General features: G+C 36.8%; 1 long non-coding RNA gene across 1 annotated transcript; it reads right to left on the bottom strand.

Moving 5' to 3' along the window:
• Window positions 1-333: 333 nt before the first annotated feature.
• LOC137496116 (uncharacterized) lies at window positions 334-2,319 on the bottom strand. The gene is made up of 3 exons (XR_011016210.2): window positions 2,222-2,319; window positions 1,577-1,624; window positions 334-721 (listed from the first exon to the last, which is right to left on the bottom strand). It is a non-coding gene; the product is annotated as an uncharacterized lncRNA (long non-coding RNA).
• Between the last annotated feature and the right edge of the window lie 8,157 nt (window positions 2,320-10,476).

Genomic DNA, 10,476 nt, shown 5'->3' with positions numbered 1-10,476 from the left:
TTTCAAACTAAAACGCATTAGTGTAAACGGGGCCTAAAATTACTCAAATCAGATAAACTTACTTTTTTTGTTAAACTGAACTTACTTATACATTGCTATATGTTGACTGTACTCATTTTAATTAAGTATTATGAACTTAATGATCTAAATAAAATTAACCATGCATATGTCATTTAAAACGAATTTAATTGACTTCTGGCTGTAACCTCAGAAAATAAATCGGCGTTTCTATATTGTAAGCACAATATACACTAGTAAACACAGATAAACAGACTTTCCTGTCAATAACAATTAAATAAGAATGGGAAGATGGATTAAAGACCATAACATGTATTCAATATCAATCAATGTTCCTTTTAATAGTGACTACAAAATAGGCCATTAATGTGGCTACACGTACACAATACATAAATAAAAACATTAATAATACCAGATCCTATTGAGAAATCATCCAAGGCAACTCAGTAAGGAGATTTGCATATTTTGATGAAGATTTTGGATGCATAATGTCCAGTCCCACAAAGAGTCTCTAATACATCTTAAATGTATACAGTTTTGATGGATACTTGAAGTCGAGGACATCGGTAAGTCCAAACAGGAGCCATCATGCATTTGACAGGTTTGGCAAACCTCTGACAGTCCTATGATAATCCAAACTGTGTTGGGCTGATGGCAAATTTTTCCCGTGGGCAGCCGCATGCACCTCTGATTCCTCACAACTCTATTGGTAGAGACAAAAAGAAACAGGAGTTCAGGTGGTTGCTACCAAACAACATTAAATAGCTAAATACTAAATAGAAAATAACTACAAGTGAAGTTACAAAAGTCCAGTGAGAATGATGCATGGATGAAACACCTTAGTTTATCAGTTAAAAATTACCTTAGTTAAAATTACCTAACTTTTATTTAAAAAATAAAAAAAGGTTATAGAGGTTGTGTAATTACATTATTCCAGGTGTTTTTAGTTATCAAATTTTAAAGAAAACTGTGATTTTACTCAGTGTAACAGTGCATGTCATTGTGGTTTCCTGTCAATCACAGAATTGTTAAAATTTAGGTATTACATTTTTTTGTTTATTTTGGCAACTTATAAAGCATAAGAATGTTTATTTAATTTAGATATTAAAACTGTTTGAAAACGGCTATAAGAAAATTATAGAATACAAATTCTATAATTTAATTGTCATCTTCATTTTGCACCAAACTTTGCACGTCATAATACAAATTTTATTAAATAAATAAATAAATACATTGCCATTTTACACATTACATTAAGGTTTACATTAAATTTTTGCTAAAGCTACATTTAATTGACTTTTTCTTCAAATTTAATGTCACTGGCAAATGACAGTTCAGTGATTCAGTGTTATCAGTTAGCTTTATTGAAAGACTGACAGATAATAAGAAACTGCATTAGGATATTTTTATACTGTTTTTACTGTTGCACACATAAAAAAAATCTTCAGATATCAAATGTAAGTTAATTCTATGGAGCCCACTATTGTTTGCAATTTTACCAATGTTTTACTTACCTGCAAATAATTATAGCTGTAATTGTATCTAATGTTTTTCTTACCTGGATGTGAAGTTTGAAGATCCACAGGTAACAAAATCACTTTGGTATCTAAAGACCAAGAACATGCATTTTAGAATGAGGTGCATACAATTTAAATGGTTCTGTAAACATCAGTAGTAAATGTAATTTAAGTTAAAATAAATTGTAAATTTGTAATTTATTCACTATGCAGCATTAAAAAACTTATGGACTAAATCTCTAAAACACAAACTTTAAGTTATACTTTCTCTTACGTTAAACACAAACTACTTAACTGTTGCATACGTTTCTGAATTTAATATCCATCCTTAATGTGCTGCTATAACTTAGGTGAGCTAATTTTAGCTAAGTTAGCGCTAACAAACTGAACCCCCACACCCCGACCGCCCACCAGTGACCTTGTTAATCAGTTCTGCAACGTTAGTTTTACCTACTAAGTGTTTTAAAACTACTTTCACTATTTTTCTCAATAATATCACTTTTAATCGTTAGTATAAACTAGCGTTGGTTAGCATTAGCCAACTTAGCTTTCCATGTGAGAGCAGTCTAACTGTTAACATACCTGAGGCTACAGTACAATTTACAAAGCTAAAACCTCACCTGCCTAGCGAAGACAGCAGTTTTGCATGACTTTACAATTATCATTCGGCTAAATTTGCAACTTACCGTGTTAATCAGATCCGCTGCTGGGAGCAGTTAATGTCGACCATTGCAGAAGCTGCGTCTGCCTGCTAAATCCCGGGCAATGAAAAAGGAGTCACGCCAAACTATTAAAATCACGTTTTATGAACACCTGCCCACATCGACAGCTGCTCTAATAAATTGTCTGTGTCAACTCACTTTTATAACATTTATTCTACACAATAACCACGTACAAAAATCTACTCAAATAAATTGCATTAGTTTTATTTAAAATATACAGTTATATAAAAACTGATATATTTTAAGTAAAGAGGAAGCAAATTTTATTTTTTTGGTATAAAACAAATAAAATTAACTAGATTGCAATTATTTAAAGTAGATAGAACCAACTTTGTGAGTGTAGCACTTTTTACAGTGTAAATTCGTTCTGGCTATTTTCCGGAAAGAGAAGTTGTAACATTACCGGTAATTTGCCGGAATGCTGCGCTGTGTGAACGCAGAAGGAAGATTGCCGTAATAAGCGCGTGCAAGTCTAGAACGTGCTGACGTGAGACGTCTGCTTTAGCCAATCACAACAGTCAGACGCATTTACGTCCGCGCGGTTTGTGAGAATAAAAGCCTTTGAATATTTTTCCAGACACATTTAGCTGCTAGAAGTTACTCAGATCACGTTTATATGTTCTTCTTAATGCCAACTGTGCAAATAATCATCGATAAGATGCTTATGATAAGCCATTGTTTGTTTACCTTCAAGCTTTGCGTGTGCCTGTGAAACAGCCTGTGAGCGCCTGCACACGCACATATTATGAACTTCTCGACATGCGAAAGTGATCCTGCGAAAGTTGTTTACAATATTGATCATCAAAAGAGTTTGTAATTTAGTCAAATGTTTACAAACACAAGCGCAGCCGTTTAAAGCTCATTTGTGGTGAATGATGTCAGATTTTACCGGTATTTTGGAATGGATGTGTAAATGCTCTTTTCCGGAAAATTTCTGTAACGTCCTCGCCTGTGTGAACAGCGCTTTTTTGTATATACCGGTAAAGTCGTTCCGGAAATTTTCCAGATATTTACCGGTATCACTGTGTGAAAGGGGCTAATGACTGGATTTAGATATTTAGGAATCCAGTGTCAGCATGATGGGAAACACCAGTTTTAAAGTCAAAAAGAGGTCAATGAATGATTCAAACAAAACCAAAAACAGCCTTCAGAGTGTACAGAAAGATTCATTTTACATCCCATTAGGGGAAAAGTGTCTCATAGCTGGTTTTAGATGGAGTTTTGACCACATTTGATTTATTTATTCTTTATCTGATGTAAGTTTGATCAATTTGAGACTGTCTAAAACCAGCAACCACCATCTTAAACCAGCAAAAACTAAAAAGTTAAGACTATAGAACTCGCCCCATGACTAGTTTTAGATATTATAAGAAATCTAATACTGTCGGCATGATGGGAAACACCCATTTTAAAGTAAAAAACAGGCCAATTAATGGTTTAACCAAAACCAAAAAACTGCCTTCAGAGTGAACAGAAAGATTCATTTCACACCCCATTGGGTAAAAGTGGACATTTAAGTCGTCTCATAGCTGGTTTTAGATTGGGTTTTGACCACATTTTATTTATTTATTCTTAATCTGATGTAAGTTTGATTAATTTAAGACCATCTAAAACCAGCAACCACCATCTTAATCCAGCAAAAACCAAAAAGTTAAGACTATAAAACTCGCTGCATGACTGGATTTAGATATTATAAGTAATCCAATACTGTTAGCATGACTGGAAACACCAGTATTAAAGTCAGAAACAGCCTTCAGAGTGAACAGAAAGATTAATTCCACACCCCATTGGGAAACACGTGTATAGGCCGATTTAAATGGTCTCAAAGGAGGTTTTAGATGTGGTTGTGGCCAAATTCTATTTATTTATTAATATCTGATATAAGCTAGACTAATTTGAGACTCAAGCAAAGTTAAACTAGCAGGAATTGGCTGGTTTTCGATATTTCCCCAGCATGAATAAAGCTTGTTTAAACATCCAGCAGAGTCACTTTTCTTTTTTTACATGTTCAAGGACTCACAAAATGAAAACACACTTAAACGGGACTGAAATACCAAGAGTTTCCTCCAAAAACACATATATAAACACACGTAAACACATAAGAGTGGTGATGATTTACCTGAAAGCAGCAGACGGCGGGTTCGTGACTGATTCGGCGTCTGGATTCCTCTGGTTATATTCGCTTTTCAATGTAATTAATCTCTTATGCAAAAGCCTGCCTTAGATGCAAACTGTTTATGTATGAAGACAGACGCTGATTTACGTTTGGGCTTTGCGAAATGATTCATTCAGTCAAATGACTTCCCAGAGCATGAAAACAGCCCGATACACTGCTCAATCAATCAGACGTAACACTTAACGATTGAGTTTTGTATAATGTTTGTAGCATGTTACTTATTCTCCACATTCTGCTATTGCAATGCAAATAAAACATCGTTGAGAAGTTAATAGAGGAACAAACGACTATTATTTCAAATACAGTGGGGGAAAATAAGTATGAAACACATTGTCATGCTTTCTCCTGGAAGTAATATTGCTAACAGAGCTGTTGGCATGGAGTTGAAGCAGATTTTGGTAAAAATCCCAGCAATACAGGCATAAAGATCAAACAAAACAATCTAATAATTAACTTCTGTGCAATAACAATGCAATAACACAAGGAGAAAGTGCTGAACTACTGAAGTGTGTTGAATACTTTATATAAAAGGCTTTCTGGTGACTGCAGCCTAAAGACACCTCTAATATGGAGAATGAAGCTTCATGCGTTGCTCAGGTGTGAGTTTCTCACAGACTTCAACAGAGTGTCAAAATCTTGATGCTTCTGTGAGTCTCGTCTATCATTATTTTGTATTCTCTATTGGATTGGGGTCAGGTGTTTGGCTAGGCCATTCTACAGCTTGATTTTCTTTCTCTGAATACAATTGAGAGTGTCCTTGGCTGTGTTTTGGATCATTGTCATGCTGAAATGTTGGACTGAAGCAGCTGATGTTCATTTACTGAAGAACTACTGAGAGATTTCAGCTGCTGTCTGGGCTTTCACTGCCCAACTACATCTCCCTTCCTTCATGTGTTTAACACTTTTTCCCAGCGTCATTTCATTTAACTACACAGAACTTCATTTGTAAACTAATTTCAGTTGTTTTCTTATGCATATTTGGATTTCTTTGGGTGTTACCAACATCCAGTGAAAATTTCAAGTCAACAGCACCTTTAGAGATATGTTTACTAAGAAAAATGGGGACGTGTTCAATATTTATTTCCCACACTGTAGTTAATGTCATGTATACTTAAAAAGCTTTATTAAGAATAATTAATAAAGTATATATATATATACATATATATATATATAGTGTATTCGGAAAGTATTGATAGCGCTTCCCTTTTTCCACATTTTTTTATGTTACAGCTTTATTCCAAAATGGATTAAATTGATTGATTTCCTCAACATTCTACACACAATCCCCCATAATGACAATGTGAACAAAGAGTTTGAGATTGTTGCAAATTTATAAAAAATAAATAAGCTGATAAATCACCTGTACATCAGTATTGAAAGCGTTTGGCGTGAAGCTCTAAATTGAGCTCAGGTTCATTCTGTGTCCACTGATCATTCTTGATCATTCTTCATTCATGTTTCAGCAGCTTCATTGGCGTTCACCTGTGCTCAACTCAGCTGATTGGACATAATCTGAAAGGGCTACACCTGTCTATATAAGACCCAGGGTTGACAGTGCATGACAAAGCACAAACCAAGCATGAAGACAAAGGAATTGTCTGTAGACCACCGAGACAGGATTGTCTCCAGGCTGGGGAAGGTTACAGAAACATTACTGCTCTGAAAGCTCCAGTGAGCACAGCGGCCTCCATCATCAGTCAGTGGAAGATGTTTAACCACCAGCACTCTTCCTAGAGCTGGCCGGACATCTAAGCTGAGTGATCGGGGGAGAAGGGTCTCAGTCAGGGAGGTGATCAATAACCCGATGGTCACTCTGTCTGAGCTCCAGCGCTCTTCTGTGGAGAGAGGAGAAGCTTACAGAAGGACAACCATCTGTGCAGCAATCCACCAATCAGGCATCTGTATGGTAGAGTGGCCAGACGGTAGACACTCCCCGCCTGGAATCTGCCAGAAGGCATCTGAAGGACTCTCAGAGCATCAGAAACTAAACTCTCTGCTCTGATGAGACTCAAACTGAACTGTTTGGAGTGAACGTCAGGCGTTACGTTTGGAGAAAAGCAGGCAGCGCTCATCAGCCGGCTAACAGCATCCCTACAGTGAAGCATGGTGGTGTTGGCATCATGCTGTGGGGATGTGTTTCAGCAGCAGGAACTGGAAGACTAGTCAGGATAGAGGGAAAGATGAATGCAGCGATGTACAAAGACATCCTGAATGAAGACCTGCACAAGAGACCTCAGACTGGGGCGACGCTTCATCTTCCAGCAGGACAATGACCCAAAGCACACCGCCAGAATAACAATGAAGTGGCACAACAACAACTCGGTGAATGTCCTTGAGTGGCCCAGCCAGAACCCAGACCTAAATCCTATTGAACATCTCTGGAGAGATCTGAAAATGGCTGTACACCGTCGCTTCCCATTTACCCTAATAGAGCTTGAGAGGTTCTGCAAAGAGGAACGGGTAAACAATCCCAAAGACAGGTGATCAGAGCTTGTGGCATCATATTCACAAAGACTTGTCAACAAAGTATTGAGCAAAGGCAGTAAATACTGATCTACAGGTGATTTATCAGCTTGTTTTATGTTTAATAAATTTGCAACAATCTCAAAAACTCTGTTCACATTGTCATTATGGGGGATTGTGTGTAGAATGTTGAGGAAATCAATCAATTTAATCCATTTTGGAGTAAAGCTCTAACATAAACAAATGTGGGAAAAGTGAAGCGCTATCAATACTTTCCGGATACACTGTGTGTGTGTATACATAAATAATTTGCACCCCTGTAAAATTTCCTCCGGGGAAAGTCTTATTTCTTTTTAGTTTGACTCGAATGAAGCAGTTGTTAATTTAGGTTAATTAGGTTAACTGGGAAACTTAAGTTAATTAGACAAGTCATTAGACAACAGTGGTTTGTTCTGTAGACAATCACAAAAATCGTACATTAATATCTAATAATATTGACCACAGCAGATTTTACATAAATATAAAGCAGAAGTTTACACACACTAAAAAAGGAACATAACCATTTTTTTTTTATGTCTGCTGGTAAATCACTAAACGTTTACTATTTTAGGTCCGTTAGGATTACCTAAATGATTTACATTTGCTAAATGCCAGAAAAATGAGATAACTTTTTGTTTGAGAATTTAGTATTAATTTCTAGACAGTCAAAAGTTTACACACATTTCCTTGGTGTTTTTTTTTAGCTTTGCATTTAAACTGTGTAACTTCGGTCAAATGTTTTGGATCTTCTTCCACAAGCTTCTCACAACAGCTTGCAGGAGTTTTGGCCCATTCCTCCTGACAGAATTGCTGTAACTGAGTCAGATTTGTAGGCTGTCTTGCTCACACAAGCTTCTTCAACTCTGCCCACAAATGTTCTATAGGATTGAGATCAGGGCTTTGTGATGGCCACTCCAAAACATTCCCTTTACTGTCCTTAAAGCACATTTGAACTAATTTGGCATTATGCATAGGGTCATGGTCTGTTTGGAAGACCCATTTGTGGCCCAGTTTTAATCTCCTGGCTGATGTGTTGAGATGTTGCTTCAGTATTTCTCCATCATGTTCTGTCTTCATGATGCCATCTATGCTGTGAAGTGGACCAGTCCCTCCTGCAGCAGAACAGCCCCACAACATGATGCTGCCGCCACCATACTGCACAGTTGGGAGGGTGTTCTAGGCGTGTGCGCTTTCCCCTTTGTCCTCCAAATGTAACACTGCTCATTATGGCCAAACAGTTCAATCTGAGCTCCATCAGAGCACAGGACATGTCTCCACACATCAGTCTTTTCCCAGTGTAACTCAGCAAGTTGTAATCTGGCTTTGTTGTTGATTCTGGCTTGTTGATTCTCCATGTTGTCACACAGGGAAGCAGTGTGTTTGAGCTTTTCCTATTCTACAGTTGTGCCTCACATTCACTCAAATGTTGTCAATCAGCCAATCAGAAACTTCCAAAACCCTGACATCATCATCAGAGCTTTTCCAGAGGCAGAATAATCTGATTGGGTGTAAACTTGACTTTCAAGAAGAGTCATAACAATTTCTCCAACAATCTCTCTCTCATTATTCTGCTATTAAGCAGACCAGACACACATCTGATCATCCTAACTTACCTAAAAGAGAAACCGTTTACTCACATTAACAGCTGACTATGTAAATGCTTATGTGCCTTTTTATACAGTGGATGAACACTTCTGCTTTCAACTGTGTATATTTTTTATTCCAGCCAAACTAAAAGAAATACAGACTTTCTCCAGAAGAAAATGACATATGAATTACTGTGGAAAAACATACCCTGCTCTATTAAAGATCGCTTGAGAAATGTTTTTTAAAAGGCTTTTGCTCTTATATAAACAATTAAAAAGTGCTCATTTGCAAGGGCAAACCTGTGCAATGCTTTTCTTCATTTGTCACTGTAAGTCGGATTTACAAATCAAATCTGGCGATATGAATGTCATACAAACACATGGAAATGAGGCTGGCAAACAGAAACATCTTTGTGGGGGGAAATACCATTAGGACTGTCAAATCTGAATAATGTAAATGCATGTAAAAGTAGGTAAATCTTCTTCAGAGGATTAAGAACTATCACACTCACTCAGCTGCACAAGTTGAGCACATAATGAAATTCCCACACCATTCGCAACACCAAATCAAAAGCACTGCATTTAATTTGTGGATTTCATTTATAATGCCCTAATTTATAAATTAGGGGCTGCACAATATATTGCAAAGTGAAGTTTCACAAACTAATTTCGAGAGGAGCACGTGATATGATTGAGCACAGCTGGCCACTCATCCGTGATCAGTAATAATCCAATCAGAGTGACCCTAGCTTACTATAAATGGATCACTTTCTCCTTACTTCTTCTTTTTGGAAGAATCCCCCCTTCCACCCCATCTCCTCCTTTTTTCCCCTTCTAAAGGGGGAGCGATCGAGACCTACCTGATCTCGGATCCCCTGATATGCTTATTGGGCTCAAATATCTCCGAGCTCAGGGTTCTCTCCCGGGACAGCATGCTATAAAACCTGCTATAAATGCCAAGCATATCTAAGTGAGAACTCTTGAAATTATCGTTATCGCAATAATAGTATATATCAGAGGTGTGGACTCGAGTCATGTGACTTGGACTCGAGTCAGACTCGAGTCATGAATTTGATGACTTCAGACTTGACTTGACAAAATATGAAAAGACTTGCAACTCGACTTGGACTTGAACATAAATGACTCGGACTTTCACTTGGACTTGCGCCTATTGACTTGTAAAGACTTGCTACTTTCTATAAAAAGCCCAAAGATAAAAAGTATGTTGACACAGAACGCTCTCTCTGTGTGTGTGTGCGTGTGTGACAGAGAGCATGCACGCATACTTTCGACCACTAGCGCTTTGTGGCGCACTTCCGTGTTTTTGCAACAGCGGGAAATTTGAAGATGCCATTTTCATTCTGACTCGGAGAGTGAAATAAACACATCCGCGGTCTGCTCCTTTTGTTTTATTCAGCGGATTTACAACATCTTTCAAAGGTAAGAGACTTTACTACTCGCAATGTGTTACTGTTGTGCAAAAGCATTGTTTTACTGTTGTGTATAAGTCAATGAACTTCAGTTTTTTTAAACCAAATTTACCCTCTCGTGATTCATATCATATAATTATGAATGAACATGGCTGTAATTTATGTTTTTGCACTTGGTCGTTTGTGTCAATGCGCATATTATGTTTTATCTTTGTGTTTTGCCCATCCTCTGACAGTATTTTCTAACTATTTAATTAGTAGTAACATTAATTGCATGCCATAATAACTAGATATATAATTTATTTTTAAAGCTCTTAAAACTGTAAAAAAAAAAAAAAAAAAAGTTTTTTGTTATTTTCTGGTGACATTTTGCAATAAGGTTTCTTTAGTTAATCTATGTACTAACATGAACTAATAATGAACTATACTTCTAAACCTTTATTAATTATAGCTTAACATTTACTATTGCATTATTACAATTTAAAGTTATGCTTGTTAACATTAATGTTAATGCACTGTGAGTTA

This window comes from Danio rerio, chromosome 7 (assembly GCF_049306965.1).
Source record: "Danio rerio strain Tuebingen ecotype United States chromosome 7, GRCz12tu, whole genome shotgun sequence".
Classification (NCBI taxonomy): domain Eukaryota; kingdom Metazoa; phylum Chordata; class Actinopteri; order Cypriniformes; family Danionidae; genus Danio; species Danio rerio.
The sequence above is the reverse complement of the archived record's forward strand: the minus strand, read 5'-3'. Positions and strand labels throughout refer to the sequence as shown.